The sequence below is a fragment of the Pseudophryne corroboree genome, chromosome 9 (genome assembly GCF_028390025.1).
Source record: "Pseudophryne corroboree isolate aPseCor3 chromosome 9, aPseCor3.hap2, whole genome shotgun sequence".
Lineage (NCBI taxonomy): Eukaryota > Metazoa > Chordata > Amphibia > Anura > Myobatrachidae > Pseudophryne > Pseudophryne corroboree.
Genome location: NC_086452.1, coordinates 139,271,803 through 139,287,874, shown reverse-complemented (window position 1 = coordinate 139,287,874; position 16,072 = coordinate 139,271,803). Strand labels below are relative to the sequence as shown.

The window sequence follows — 16,072 nt, the reverse complement described above, 5'->3', positions numbered from 1 at the left end:
AAGTGGTCATGCTGTTGGCCTTGGCGTCGGCCAGGCGGGTTTCAGAATTGGCGGCTTTGTCTTGTAAAAGCCCTTATCTGATTTTCCATATGGATAGGGCAGAATTGAGGACTCGTCTCCCAAAGGTGGTCTCAGCTTTTCACTTGAACCAACCTATTGTGGTGCCTGCGGCTACTAGGGACTTGGAGGATTCCAAGTTGCTGGACGTATTCAGGGCCCTAAAAATTTATATTTCCAGGACGGCTGGAGTCAGAAAGACTGACTCGCTGTTTATCCTGTATGCACCCGCTAAGCTGGGTGCTCCTGCTTCTAAGCAGTCTATTGCGCGCTGGATTTGTAGCACTATTCAGCTGGCGCATTCTGCGGTAGGCTTACCGCAGCCTAAATCTGTAAAAGCCCATTCCACACGGAAGGTGGGCTCATCTTGGGCGGCTGCCCGAGGGGTCTCGGCTTTACAACTTTGCCGAGCAGCTACTTGGTCGGGGGCAAACACGTTTGCAAAATTCTACAAATTTGATACCCTGGCTGAGGAGGACCTGGAATTCTCTCATTCGGTGCTGCAGAGTCATCCGCACTCTCCCGCCCGTTTGGGAGCTTTGGTATAATCCCCATGGTCCTTACGGAGTCCCCAGCATCCACTAGGACGTCAGAGAAAATAAGAATTTACTCACCGGTAATTCTATTTCTCGTAGTCCGTAGTGGATGCTGGGCGCCCATCCCAAGTGCGGATTGTCTGCAATACCTGTACATAGTTATTGTTACAAAAATCGGGTTTTGTTGTGAGCCATCTCTTCAGAGGCTCCATTTTGTTATCATACTGTTAACCGGGGTTCCTATCACGTGTTATATGGTGTGATTGGTGTGGCTGGTATGAGTCTTACCCGGGATTCAAAAATCCTTCCTTATTGTGTCAGCTCTTCCGGGCACAGTTCCTAACTGAGGCTTGGAGGAGGGTCATAGGGGGAGGAGCCAGTGCACACCAGATAGTCCTAAATCTTTCTTAGAAGTGCCCAGTCTCCTGCGGAGCCGTCTATTCCCCCATGGTCCTTACGGAGTCCCCAGCATCCACTACGGACTACGAGAAATAGAATTACCGGTGAGTAAATTCTTATTTTATAGTCTTACTATTTTTCTGAACAATCTTTCTAAACAGTGTCTCTTATATGTACCTTAGAAAGAGTCGCTCCAGCAACTCTCCGTTGAGTCGCGACAACGCTTACCCACTAGTACAGTGCTGTTTCAGTAGACGTTACCAGGCTGTGGCCAGAGCATAGGGAGAAGGTAAGATATCGGTTCTGCTTAGAAGGAGAATACGAACACAGCCACACTGTTTTGGGAGGAGACTACCAAACAGTCGCTGACGTGGCTGCCACCTCGTTTGCACCAGCGCTAGGTCTTAGGGATCATAGGCAGTGGGTTGATGTCAGCAGTGGGGAGTCAGATGCTCTCCTGGTCGCCCCGCCCCCCGGTACATGACCAGTTTCCTCCGAGTCTCCCGCCATGAACTGTTTACCGCTTCTGTCTCAGATGCTGTACACGAAGGGGACCCAGTCGCAGCTTAGGCAGCTTTGTGACTGGCGCGTCTATGTTCGCTGAGCTTTGGTGTTCACTATAGGTTCATGGAGCAGCAGTGTACACTAGTAGCGTCTGGATTCACTCAGCATTCGCTAATGTATTGATCGGTCCTGGAAGCGAGGTGAGTCTCACTGTATCCCACTCTACTGAGTATGGGTAATACAGCACTAAGTCTCTATCTACCTTTTTGAGTATGAATAGTTTGATAAGTGCCTATTGCATATGAGTCTGTATACATTTACTGTTGTTTTTTTCGCTATGCGTCTGAATACGGAAGATCTGTTTAAACAGGATTCAGTAATATGTTCTACGTACTTGAAATGTAGTTGTATGTGATGTGTTCATATTGCTTATACTAATGTATAACATGTAACTGACTGCTAGTGTAATTGCTGACTTTACTATATTCCGTCAGTTTTGTTCTATTCCGATCCTCAATGCTGGTGCATGGGTAGGGTCGGATTGTATGTCACTTTAAAAAGCTTAAAATGATTACAGTCACAAATTGTGTACTACACTGTGGAAGTGTTGATTATCATGTCTAAGAGCGGCAAAGGTGAGGAAGATACACTCACAGCAACACCAACACTCATACCATGTTTGTCTTGCAAGGCTGTGTTATCTCAGGATCTGGTTCAGGATGGTTTGTGTGCAAATTGTTTTAGCTTGCACCAGGGGTTCTTGAAAAATACAAGGCAGATTCAGTTGCAGGTTGATCCACTTTGGGCTATGCTTGAACAGACTTTATCCAGCACAGCTGAAAGGATAATTCCTCCAACTCCTGTATCGGGGATAGGGTACACGATTAACTCTTACATGCAGTTTCCCACCTGTGGTGTATCACTTCCAGCAGTTGCCTCTCAAAAAAAACAGGCTGATAAGCCAGTGGTAAGTAAATCTTCATCCTCTCAGGCTATACATGGTTCAGATGAGGATTCATCAGAGGATGAAAGCTCAATTTATTTTACTTCGGCATACGAAGAGCAGGAGGAAGGTCTCAGCTCAGTGGATATAGCTGAGTTAAAAGCCATTCTATCCTTAGAGAATTCAGCAGAGCTTGTGTTAAAAACCAAGGCAACTGTGTTTAAGTGTCCCAAAACAGTTAAAACTAAGTTTCCAGCGTCAGATCAGCTGACGGAAAACATGGAAGAGGCTTGGGCTGTGCCTAATAAGAAGTTTAGAATTCCTAAGAAATGGAATTCCAATTATCCTCTTCCAGCTGGGGATTGTTTAAAAAGGGAGGTGGCTCCTAAAGTAGATACGCATGTGATTCGATTAGTGCGAAAATCTACATTACCTTTGACTTAAACATCATCATTAAATTATGTCACAGGGCAGTCATAAGGCCAGCCATGGTTTCAGCTTGAATGGCAAAGGCACTGGGTCCTGTGCTGATGCATTGGAGGGGGATTTTTCAATAGCATCTAAAGAGCAAAAATCCCATATAGCACATATAAAACAGGGTGCAATGTTCTTGGAAGAAGCAGCATTGGATATGGGTACTATTGCCTCTAGGGCATCAGCTTCAACAATAGCTGCTCGCAGAGCAGTTTGGCTACGTACGTAAAAAGCTGATTCAGAATCTAAGAAGGTTTTGGAATCTTTGCCTTTTTCTGGAAATATTCTTTTTGGTAAAGAATTGACAGATATTTTGGAGTCAGAAGCACATACAATTTCAAACCTAAAGTTCTAGCTTTTCGTCCCTTTCGGTCTCAAGAAAAAGCTAAAGGAAAAGTGATGGCAGACAGTCCCAATACAGCAAGTCTGGTAAGACTAAAAAGCATTGGGCTACCAGAGGACCGGTTGGTAAAACAGATAAGCCATCAGCCTGATGGTGCGGGCCTCCACCTGGGGGATCCCAGGGTGTGGGCCGACTTCTTCAGTTTGCACAGATCTGGCAGCAGTTTACCACAGATGCCTGGGTGCAGGAAGCGGTATCTCTAGGTTATGCTTTTGCCTTCAAGAAGCACCCTCCTCAAAGGTTTTTTGTACCAGCCTGTCTTGGGTAGAGACGAAGGCCAGGGCTTTGCAAGAGGCAGTCCAGAAACTGCTTCAGTCAGGAGTAGTCATTCCAGTTCCTCATGCACAATGAGGACAGGGGTTTTACTCTAGCCTGTTTTTAGTTCAGAAGCCAAATGGGTCATTTCGGACCATTCTCAATCTCAAAGTGCTGAACAAGTACATTTGGGTACCTCGGTATCACATGGAGACGTTACGTTCCATCATTTTGGCCATGGAGCCAGGGGATTATATGGTATCCCTGGATATACAGGATACTCACCTACATGTTCCTATAGCACTTTCCCATCAGTGCTATCTCAGGTTCGCTATCCTCCAACAGCATTTTCAGTTCCAGGCTCTGCCTTTTGGGTTAGCCACAGCCCCTAGAGTATTTACAAAGATTATGGTGGTAATGGCAGCTTATCTCCGCCAGTAGGGGATAAGAATTTTTCCATACCTCAATGATCTTTTAATCCTGGCACAGTCGCAGGAATTGCTCCTATGTCATCTGAAACAGACAATAACATGTCTGCAGAAGCACAGGTGGCTCATAAATTGGGCAAATTCGTCTCTGGTTCCGTCACAGCGGATGACTCACTTGGGGGCTGTACTGGATTCAAGTCTTCAGAGAGTAATATTACCTTTGAACAAGATATCCAAGGTTCAGTCAAGGATTCAGGACTTGCTACACAGTCAAAAGGTATCCATTCACGCAGCAATGCATGTGATGGATTTGATGGTGTCAACATTTGACATGGAGTATGCACAATTCCACTCGAGACCTCTGCAGCGTCTGATTCTTGCCAAATGGAATGGGTTGCATCAGACGATAAAAACCACAGACTATGGTTCTTATGATAGAAGTAAGCCTGGTGGCTACAGACATCACATCTGGACAAGAGGAGACCCTTTTGGATATCAGATTGGAACATTCTGACAACAGATGCCAGTCTCCAGGGCTGGGGAGTAGTGTCCGGAAGGTTGTGTTTTCAGAGGCAATGGACCAAGGAAGAAGGTTGCCTGCCAATAAATATATTGGAACTTCTGGCCATATACATGGCACTGATTCAGGCAAAGGACATTCTTCGGGGAAAACCAGTTCAGATCCGCTCGGACAATGCGATGGCAGTAGCGTACCTCAACCATCAGGGAGGAACTCGCAGCCAAAAAGCGATGAAGGAGGTAAGTCACATACTAAAGTGGGCAGAACTTCATCATCCAGCATTGTCCGCAGTGTTTGTTCCGGAAGTCCTAAACTGGGAAGCGGACTTTCTCAGTCGACACGCCATTCAGACAAGTGAATGGGCTCTATACCTAGAGGTCTTCCAGACTCTAGTAGACAAGTGGGGGTTGCCAGAGATATATCTCATGGCGTCCCGTCTGAACAACAAAGTTCACACATACGGGTCAAGAACAAAGGATCCCAGAGCGATATTTGTGGATGCCCTATCGAAAAAGGGTTCATTTTGGTACCGCACAGGACTATTTTAGTAATCTTTATAACGGGCTCTTATAAAATATGTCCCTTGTGAGCCAACAGTTCATATACATGAGAGATGCCTGAAATAGGTATCCAAGGAATTAGTGTTGTTGGTGGTGCACCCAGAGTCAATGTTACGTATCGGTATAGCAAAAGAGAAAAAAGACTCTGTGTTGGGGCACTCTTTTTTAATAAAACTTAACTTTGAATTAATTTATGATAAAAGGATTGTACACAAACAAACACACATAACGACACAATAAGGAAGGTTACAAAGTTTCCCTTCCACATCTGATGATAGAAATTCTTAATCAGAAACTGGAGGGAGATACACTCCTAGAACTAAATGTTCTGGGTGACAATAGCACCTGAGGTGAAAATATCAGAAATAGAAATTTCAGACAAATAACAAAAAAATTCAAAGATAAAAACAGTGGCATATATTAAGATAATCATGACTGTAGAAGTAGTCCAATATTTGATACCAGCTGTAATAATATCTCTTTGTATGGGCTAATTTGCTATATATAGATCTGTAGTCAAAAAGTGTATAATATAGAGGCTGATTTTCTGTATATAGATCTGTAATCAAAGAATGTAAGATCTGGATAGATAGATAAATTGGGTAAGAGTCAAAGGTTGCTCCAACACTTCTGCTTTTCACACAGAATACAGAGTGTTTTTTACTGCACCTAATATTCCCTAGAGGTCTCCCATCTAGGTACTAATTGGACTTTTCACTGCTTTGCTTCCAAGGTCAGGCGAGATTGGGTGTAGCCAGTGAAATATGGCAGTAATTGCTCAAAGGTTGTAAATGAGAGAGTATGTGGTTATTGGCGCATACCGAGAAAAGAGGTACTTCTGCTGTCCAATATTTATGCACAGATTCTCTGTTACCGTAGAATTGCAGAGAGATAGTTGGCTAGCATTTGGATGAGAGAGTACTGAAAAGGATTTGACAACAAGGAAATGTATAGGTTCAGGGTCTTTCTTCTGCTGTCCACTGCCATATAAGAATATAGCGGACAGTGGATGAGAGAGGCAGGTTGCCTTGGCCTATTGAAAATAAGTAAGTTAGAAAATATGAAAATAATTGGTGAGACTAGCACTTTAACAGTATCCTAAGTATTGGTAATCCAATCAGTAAACAGTGCAGTATACTCAATTCAAATATAACGTATCCACTAAAGGATATCGATATACGCTGAAGCAGTTAATTGGTAATGAATAGAGACAAAATTAGATGGAGAAAAAATTGCCCAAATAATAGAATACATTTATAGCATTTCTACTTAAAGGAATACATATATGTTAATATTTTGGAGCAAGGGATTTATGTTAATGATATTCAGCAAGTGTCAGTAATTCAATGAATTTATAGCGTTGCTACTTTTGTAAATATATAGCAGTTCCTGGGAACAAGGGATTAATACTGATAATATACATGAATAATGCATAATTGCTTCCAAAAGAGTTGTTTTCCATATAAGAGAAACAGCAGTATGTGCAGAGACATGTACACTTTAGATAGGAAAATAAGCCTCTGATCTTATAGGCAAATCATAGCAATAGAAAATTAGGGAAATAATAAACAATTTCCAGCCCAAATGGGCACAGATACGATACCAGCAGGTGAGTGGGCTGAATTGTGCACGGTTCAGCACCACTATCCACAGACGGCCGTTTCACCTGGAGGTGGCTTGTTCACTGTGTAATGATAGTGGAAGATGCTGCCTTATTTAAGGTGGAGGTGGTCTCTTAACAATATCCACTCATAGGAAAGTGCTGGAACATGAGGTACGGAAGCCGTGTCTAGTGCGTCACTTCCGGTAACTACGCAGAACCGGAAGTCGCATCACTTCCGGTTCCTGTGAGAGATCGATAGCAGCTTCACGTCTGCTCTGATAGCAGCTTGAATAACAGGGTGTATCACTAGGGCAGCGTCACTTCCGGATCTGGAAAAAGTGCCAATGGCGGCCATTAGGGTTCGGCAACAAAGTGATGTGACCGTGTGTATGTTTAGGGTTGCCAGGTAACCGCATCTACGTTCAGTATGTTGTCTGAACGTTGATGCGGTTACCTGGCAACCCTAAACATACACACGGTCACATGACTTAGTTGCCGAACCCTAATGGCCGCCATTGGCACTTTTTCCGGATCCGGAAGTGACGCGGCCCTAGTGATACACCCTGTTATTCAAGCTGCTATCTATCACTAGGGCCGCGTCACTTCCGGATCCAGAAAAAGTGCCAATGGCGGCCATTAGGGTTCGGTAACAAAGTCATGTGACCGTGTGTATGTTTAGGGTTGCCAGGTAACCGCATCAACGTTCAGACAACATACTGAACGTTGATGCGGTTACCTGGCAACCCTAAACATACACACGGTCACATGACTTTGTTACCGAACCCTAATGGCCGCCATTGGCACTTTTTCTGGATCCGGAAGTGACGCTGCCCTAGTGATACACCCTGCTATTCAAGCTGCTATCAGAGCAGACGTGAAGCTGCTATCGGTCTCTCACAGGAACCGGAAGTTATGCGACTTCCGGTTCTGCGTAGTTACCGGAAGTGACACACTAGACATGGCTTCCGTACCTCATGTTCCAGCACTTTCCTATGAGTGGATATTGTTAAGAGACCACTCCCCCACCTCCACCTTAAATAAGGCAGCATCTTCCACTATCATTACACAGTGAACAAGCCACCTCCCGGTGAAACGGCCGTCTGTGGATAGTGGTGCTGAACCGTGCACAATTCAGCCCACTCACCTCCTGGTATCGTATCTGTGCCCATTTGGGCTGGAAATTGTTTATTATTTCCCTAATTTTCTATTGCTATGATTTGCCTATAAGATCAGAGGCTTATTTTCCTATCTAAAGTGTACATATCTCTGCACATACTGCTGTTTCTCTTATATGGAAAACAACTCTTTTGGAAGTAATTATGCATTATTCATTTATATTATCAGTATTAATCCCTTGTTCCCAGGAACTGCTATATATTTACAAAAGTAGCAACGCTATAAATTCATTGAATTGCTGACACTTGTTGAATATCATTAGCATAAATCCCTTGCTCCAAAGTATTACCATATATTTATTCCTTTAAGTAGCAATGCTATAAGTGTATTCTATTATTTAGGCATTTTTCTCTAACGTCCTAGTGGATGCTGGGGACTCCGTCAGGACCATGGGGATTAGCGGCTCCGCAGGAGACGGGGCACAAAAATAAAGCTTTAGGATCAGGTGGTGTGCACTGGCTCCTCCCCCTATGACCCTCCTCCAAGCCTCAGTTAGGTTTTTGTGCCCGTCCGAGCAGGGTGCAATCTAGGTGGCTCTCCTAAAGAGCTGCTTAGAAAAAGTTTTTAGGTTTTTTATTTTCAGTGAGTCCTGCTGGCAACAGGCTCACTGCATCGAGGGACTTAGGAGAGAGAAGTGAACTCACCTGCGTGCAGGATGGATTGGCTTCTTAGGCTACTGGACACCATTAGCTCCAGAGGGATCGAACACAGGCCCAGCCATGGAGTCCGGTCCCGGAGCCGCGCCGCCGACCCCCCTTGCAGATGCCGAAGATTGAAGAGTTCCAGAAACAGGCGGCAGAAGACTTTTCAGTCTTCATGAGGTAGCGCACAGCACTGCAGCTGTGCGCCATTGTTGTCAGCACACTTCACACAGCGGTCACTGAGGGTGCAGGGCGCTGGGGGGGGGGCGCCCTGGGCAGCAATGTATAATACCTTTTTCTCTAACGTCCTAGTGGATGCTGGGGACTCCGTCAGGACCATGGGGAATAGCGGGCTCCGCAGGAGACAGGGCACATCTAAAAAGCCTTTTAGGTCACATGGTGTGTACTGGCTCCTCCCCCTATGACCCTCCTCCAAGCTTCAGTTAGGTTTCTGTGCCCGTCCGAGTAGGGTGCAACCTGGATGGCTCTCTTATAGAGCTGTTTAGAAAAGTCTTTTTTAGGTTTAAACTAATCAGTGATTCCTGCTGGCGACAGGATCACTGCAACGTGGGACTTAGAGGAGAGACTTGCAACTCACCTGCGTGCAGGAGGATTGAAGTCTTAGGCTACTGGACACTGAGCTCCAGAGGGAGTCGGAACACAGGTCAGCCTGGGGTTCGTCCCGGAGCCGCGCCGCCGATCCCCCTTACAGACGCTGAAGACGGCGGAGACGGAGGTCCGGTGACAGGCGGCAGAAGGCTTCTCAGTCTTCATAGAGGTAGCGCACAGCACTGCAGCTGTGCGCCATTGTTGTCTCACAGGCTCACTGACACGGTCACGGAGGGTGCAGGGCGCTGCTGGGGGCGCCCTGGGCAGCAATATAAATACCTAATTTGGCAAAAGAAATACACCACATATAGCCATTAAGGCTATATGTATGTATTTTAACCCAGGCCAGTATTAAAGAAACCGGGAGGAAAAGCCCGCCGAGAAAGGGGCGGAGCTTATTCTCCTCAGCACACAGGCGCCATTTTCCTGCCCAGCTCCGCTGGTGAGGAAGGCTCCCACTCTCCCCTGCACTGCACTACAGAAACAGGGTTAAAGAGAAGGGGGGCATAAATTGGCGATATATATATATATATATATATTAAGAGCGCATATATAGAAACAACACCTTCTAGGGTTGTTATATACATTATAGCGCTTTTGGTGTGTGCTGGCAAACTCTCCCTCTGTCTCCCCAAAGGGCTAGTGGGTCCTGTCCTCTATCAGAGCATTCCCTGTGTGTGTGCTGTAGGTCGGTACGTGTGTGTCGACATGTATGAGGAAAATGTTGGTGAGGAGACGGAGCAAATTGCCTGTAATGGTGATGTCACTCTCTAGGGAGTCGACACCGGAATGGATGGCTTACTTATGGAATTACGTCATAATGTCAACACGCTGCAAGCCGGTTGACGACATGAGACAGCCGGCGGACAAATTAGTATCGGTCCAGGCGTCTCAGACACCGTCAGGGGCTTGTAAAAACGCCCAATTACCTCAGTCGGTCGACAGACACTGACACGGACACTGACCCCAGTGTCGACGGTGAAGAAACAAACGTATTTTTCCTTTAGGGCCACAAGTTACATGTTAAGGGCAATGAAGGAGGTGTTACATATTTCTGATACCACAAGTACCACAAATAAGGGTATTTTGTAGGGTGGGAATAAACTACTTGTAGTTTTGCCTGAATCAGATAAATTAAATGAAGTGTGTGATGATACGTGGGGTTCCTCCGATAGAAAGTTATGGGCGGTATACCCTTTCCCGCCAAAAGTAAGGGCGAGTTGGAAAACACACCTTAGGGTGGATAAGGCGCTCACACGCTTATAAAAACATGGCGTTACCGTTTCCAGATACGGCCGCCCTCAAGGAGCCAGCTGATAGGAAGCTGGAAAAATATCATAACAGTATATACACACATACTGGTGTTATACTACGACCAGCAATCGCCTCAGCCTGGATGTGCAGCGCTGAGGGGGCTTGGTCGGATTTCCTGACTGAAAATTTTGATACCCTTGACAGGGACAAGATTTTATTGACTATAGAGCATTTTAAGGATGCATTTCTATATATGCGTGATGCGCAGAGGCATATTTGCATTCTGGCATCAAGAGTAAATGTGATGTACATATCTGCCAGACGAAGACACGATAGTGGTCAGGTGAGGCAGATTCCAGACGGCATATGGAAGTATTGCCGTATAAAGGGGCGGTCCATTGGACCTGGTGGCCATGGCAACAGCTGAAAAATCCACCTTTTGTTACCCCGAGTCACATATCGGCAGAAAAGGACACAGTCTTTTCAGTCTCAGTCCTTTCGTCCCCATACGGGCAGGCGGGCAAAGGTCAGTCATATCTGCCCAGGGGTAGAGGAAAGGGAAGAAGACTGCAGCAAGCAGCCCATTCCCGGGAACAGAAGCCCTTCACAGCTTCTGCCAAGTCCGCAGCATAACGCTGGGGCCGTACAAGCGGACTCAGGTGCGGTAGGGGGTCATCTCAAGAGTTTCAGAATCACTCGCAAGGGAACTCCGGGATCCTACATGTAGTATCCCAGGGGTACATTGGAAATTCGAGACGTCTCCCCCTCACACAATTCACAGGCTGTATTCCCAGCAGGTGATAATCAAAGTACCCCTCTTACAACAAGGAAGGGGGTAGTATTCCACACTATATTGTGGTACTGAAGCCAACCGGCTCGGTGAGATCTGAAATATTTGAACACTTACATACAAGCGTTCAAATCAAGACGGAGTCACTCGGAGCAGTGATAGCGAACCAGGAAGAAGGGGACGATATGGTGTCACTGGATATCAGGGACGCTTACATACAGGTCCAAATTTGCCCTTCTCACCAAGGGTACTTCAGGTTCCTGGTACAGAACTGTCACTATCAGTTCAGACGCTGCCGTTTGGATTGTCCACGGCGCCCCGGGTCTTTACCAAGGTAATGGCCGGAATGATGATTTTTCTTAAAAGAAACATGGACGCTTTCCTGATAAGGGCAAGGTCCAGAGAACAGTTGGAGGTCGGAGTAGCACTATCTTAAGTAGTTCTACGACAGCACGAATGGATTCTAAATATTCCAAAATCGCAGCTTTTTCCGACGACACGTCTACTGTTCCTAGGGATGATTCTGGACACAGTCCAGAAAAACGTGTTTCTCCCAGTGGAGAAAGCCAGGGAGTTATCCGAGCTAATCGGGATCCTCCTAAAACCAGGAAAAGTGTCAGTGCATCATTGCACAAGAGTCCTGGTAAAAATGGTGGCTTATTACGAAGCAATTCCATTCGTCAGATTTCCCGCAAGAACACTTCAGTGGGATCTGCTGGACAAATGGTCCGGATCGCATCCTCAGATGCATCAGCGGATAACCCTATATCCAAGGACAAGGGTGTCTCTCCTGTGGTGATTACAGAGTGCTCATCGTCTAGAGGGCCGCAGATTCGGCATTCAGGATTGGATGCCGGTGACCACGGAGGCCAGCCTGAGATGCTGGGGAACAGTCACACAGGGAAAAAATTTCCAAGGAAGTGTGATTAAGTCTGGAGAATTCTCTCCGCATAAATAAGCTTAGAGCAAATTTATAATGATCTAAACTTAGCAAGACCTCTGTTTCAAGGTCAGCCGGTATTGATCCAGTGGGATAACATCACGGCAGTCGCCCACGTAAACAGAAAGGGCGGCACAAGAAGCAGGGGGGCAGTGACAAAACTGCAAGGATTTTTCGCTAGGCGGAAAATCATGTGATAGCACTGTCAGCAGTGTTCTTTCCGGGAGTGGACGACTGGGAAGCAGACTTCCTCAGCAGGCATTACCTCCACCCGGGAGAGTGGAAACTTCATAGGGAAGTTTTTTCAGCATGATTGTGGACCGTTGGCAAAGACCAAAGGTGGACATGATGGCGTCCCGCCCGAACAAAAAACGGGACAGGTATTCCGCCAGGTCTTGAGACCTTCAGGCGATAGCTGTGGATGTTCTGGTAACACCGTGGGTGTACCAGTCAGTGTATGTGTTCCCTCCTCTGTTTCTCATAACCAAGGTATTGAGAATTATAAGACATAGAGGAGTATGAACTATACTAGTGGCTCCGGATTGGCCAAGAGGGACTTGGTACCCGGAACTTCAAGAGATGCTCACAGAGGACTAAGGGCCTGGGGAGCTAAGAAGGGACTTGCTTCAGCAAGTACCATGTATATTCCAAGACTTACCGCGGCTGCGTGTGACGGCATGGCGGTTGAATGCCGGATTCTGAAGGGAAAAGGCATTCCATAAGAGGTCATACCTACCCTGGTCAAAGCCAGGAAGGAGGCGACCGCACAACGTCATCACCACAGGTGGTGAAAATATGTTGCGTGGGTGAGGCCAGGAAGGCTCCACGAAGGAAATTCAACTAGGTCGATTTCTACACTTCCTGAAAACAGGAGTGTTTTGAGCCTCAAATTGGGGTTCATTAAGATTTAAATTTCGGCCCTGTAGATTTTCTTCCAGAAAGAATTGACTTCAGTTCCTGAAGTCCAGATTGTAAAGGGTGTATTGCATATACAGCTCTTTTGTGCCTCTAGGGGCACCGTGAGATCTCAACATAGTGTTGGGATTCCTTATGTTCATATTGGTTTGAACCGCTCAAATCTGTGGATTTGAAATATCTCACATGGAAAGTGACCATGCTGTTGACCAATATCTCACATGGAAAGTGACCATGTTGTTAGCCCTGGCCTCGGCCAGGCGATTGTCAGAATGGGCGGTTTTGTCTTACAAAAGCCCATATTAAAAATTTTCCATTTGAACAGGGCAGAACTGGGTCTCGTCTCCAGTTTCTTCCTAAAGGGGTGTCAGCGTTTTCACCTGAAACAACCTATTGTGGTGCCTGCGGCTACTAGGGACTTGGAGGACTCCAAATTACTAGACGTTGTCAGGGCCCTAAAAATATATATATATATATATATATATATATATAGTTAGGACGGCTGGTGTCAGAAAGTCTGACTTGCTGTTTATATTGTATGCACCCAACAAGCTGGGTGCTCCTGCTTCTAAGCAGTCTATTGCACGCTAGATTTGTAGTACAATTCAGCTTGCACATTCTGTGGCAGGCCTGCCACAGCCGAAATATGTAGATGCCCATTCCACAAGGAAGGTGGCCTCATCCTGGGCGGCTGCCCGAGGAGTCTCGGCATTATAACTTTGCCGAGCAGCTACGTGGTCAGGGGAGAACACGTTTGTAAAATTTTACAAATTTGATACTCTGGCTAAAGAGGACCTGGAGTTCTCTCATTCGGTGCTGCAGAGTCATCCGCACTCTCCCGCCCGTTTGGGAGCTTTGGTATAATCCCCATGGTCCTGACGGAGTCCCCAGCATCCACTAGGACGTTAGAGAAAATAAGATTTTACTTACCGATAAATCTATTTCTCGTAGTCCGTAGTGGATGCTGGGCGCCCATCCCAAGTGCGGATTGTCTGCAATGTTTGTACATAGTTATTGTTACAAAAATCGGGTTATTACTATTGTTGTGAGCCATCTTTTTAGAGGCTACTTCGTGTTTTGTTATCATACTGTTAACTGGGTTCAGATCACAAGTTGTACGGTGTGATTGGTGTGGCTGGTATGAGTCTTACCCGGGATTCAAGATCCTTCCTTATTGTGTACGCTCGTCCGGGCACAGTACCTAACTGAAGCTTGGAGGAGGGTCATAGGGGGAGGAGCCAGTACACACCATGTGACCTAAAAGGCTTTTTAGATGTGCCCTGTCTCCTGCGGAGCCCGCTATTCCCCATGGTCCTGACGGAGTCCCCAGCATCCACTACGGACTACGAGAAATAGATTTATCGGTAAGTAAAATCTTATTTTTATGGCTAAAAATACATCACATATAGCCCTTGAGGCTATATGGATGTATTTAACCCCTGCCAGATCTCACAAACTCCGGGAGAAGAGCCCGCCGAAATAGGGGGCGGGGCTTATTCTCCTCAGCACACAGCGCCATTTTCCTGCTCAGCTCCGCTGTGAGGAAGGCTCCCAGGACTCTCCCCTGCACTGCACTACAGAAACAGGGTAAAACAGAGAGGGGGGGCACTTTTTTGGCGATATTACTATATTTAAGCTGCTATAAGGATACAACACTTATATAGGGTTGTTCCCATATATATTATAGCGCTTGGGTGTGTGCTGGCAAACTCTCCCTCTGTCTCCCCAAAGGGCTAGTGGGGTCCTGTCTTCAATAGAGCATTCCCTGTGTGTCTGCTGTGTGTCGGTACGCGTGTGTCGACATGTATGAGGACGATGTTGGTGTAGAGGCAGAGCAATTGCCGGTAATGGTGATGTCACCCCCCAGGGAGTCGACACCGGAATGGATGGCTTTGTTTATGGAATTACGTGATAATGTCAGCACATTACAAAAATCAGTTGACGACATGAGACGGCCGGCAAACCAGTTAGTACCTGCCCAGGCGTCTCAGACACCGTCAGGGGCTGTAAAACGCCCTTTACCTCAGTCGGTCGACACAGACCCAGACACGGACACTGAATCTAGTGTCGACGGTGAAGAAACAAACGTATTTTCCAGTAGGGCCACACGTTATATGATCACGGCAATGAAGGAGACTTTACATATCTCTGATACTGCAAGTACCACAAAAAGGGGTATTATGTGGGGTGTGAAAAAACTACCTGTAGTTTTTCCTGAATCAGAGGAATTAAATGATGTATGTGATGAAGCGTGGGTTAACCCAGATAGAAAAGTGCTAATTTCAAAAAAGTTATTGGCATTATACCCTTTCCCGCCAGAGGTTAGGGCGCGCTGGGAAACACCCCCTAGGGTGGATAAGGCGCTCACACGCTTATCAAAACAAGTGGCGTTACCGTCTCCTGATACGGCCGCCCTCAAGGATCCAGCTGATAGGAGGCTGGAAACTACCTTAAAAAGTATATACACACATACTGGTGTTATACTGCGACCAGCCATCGCCTCAGCCTGGATGTGCAGTGCTGGGGTGGTCTGGTCGGATTCCCTGACTGAAAATATTGATACCCTGGATAGGGACAGTATTTTATTGACTTTAGAGCAATTAAAGGATGCTTTTCTTTATATGCGAGATGCTCAGAGGGATATTTGCACTCTGGCATCGAGAGTAAGTGCGATGTCCATATCTGCCAGAAGAAGTTTATGGACGCGACAGTGGTCAGGTGATGCGGATTCCAAACGGCATATGGAAGTATTGCCGTATAAAGGGGAGGAATTATTTGGCGTCGGTCTATCGGATCTGGTGGCCACGGCAACTGCCGGAAAATCCACCTTTTTACCTCAGACCCCCTCCCAACAGAAAAAGACACCGTCTTTTCAGCCGCAGTCCTTTCGGTCCTATAAGAACAAGCGGGCAAAAGGACAGTCATATCTGCCCCGAGGCAGAGGAAAGGGTAAGAGAGGGCAGCAAGCAGCTCCTTCCCAGGAACAGAAGCCCGCCCCGGGTTCTGCAAAGCCCTCAGCATGACGCTGGGGCTTTACAAGCGGACTCAGGAGCGGTGGGGGGTCG

General features: G+C 46.5%; 1 protein-coding gene and 1 pseudogene across 2 annotated transcripts in view; one reads left to right on the top strand and one right to left on the bottom strand.

Annotated features, from left to right (window-relative positions):
- ALG14 (ALG14 UDP-N-acetylglucosaminyltransferase subunit) overlaps positions 1-16,072 on the top strand; it is a 220,814-nt gene that overhangs the window by 194,817 nt on the left and 9,925 nt on the right. The gene's annotated exons all lie outside the window — the stretch shown is intronic.
- Positions 5,737-5,855, bottom strand: LOC134963408 (5S ribosomal RNA; annotated as a pseudogene).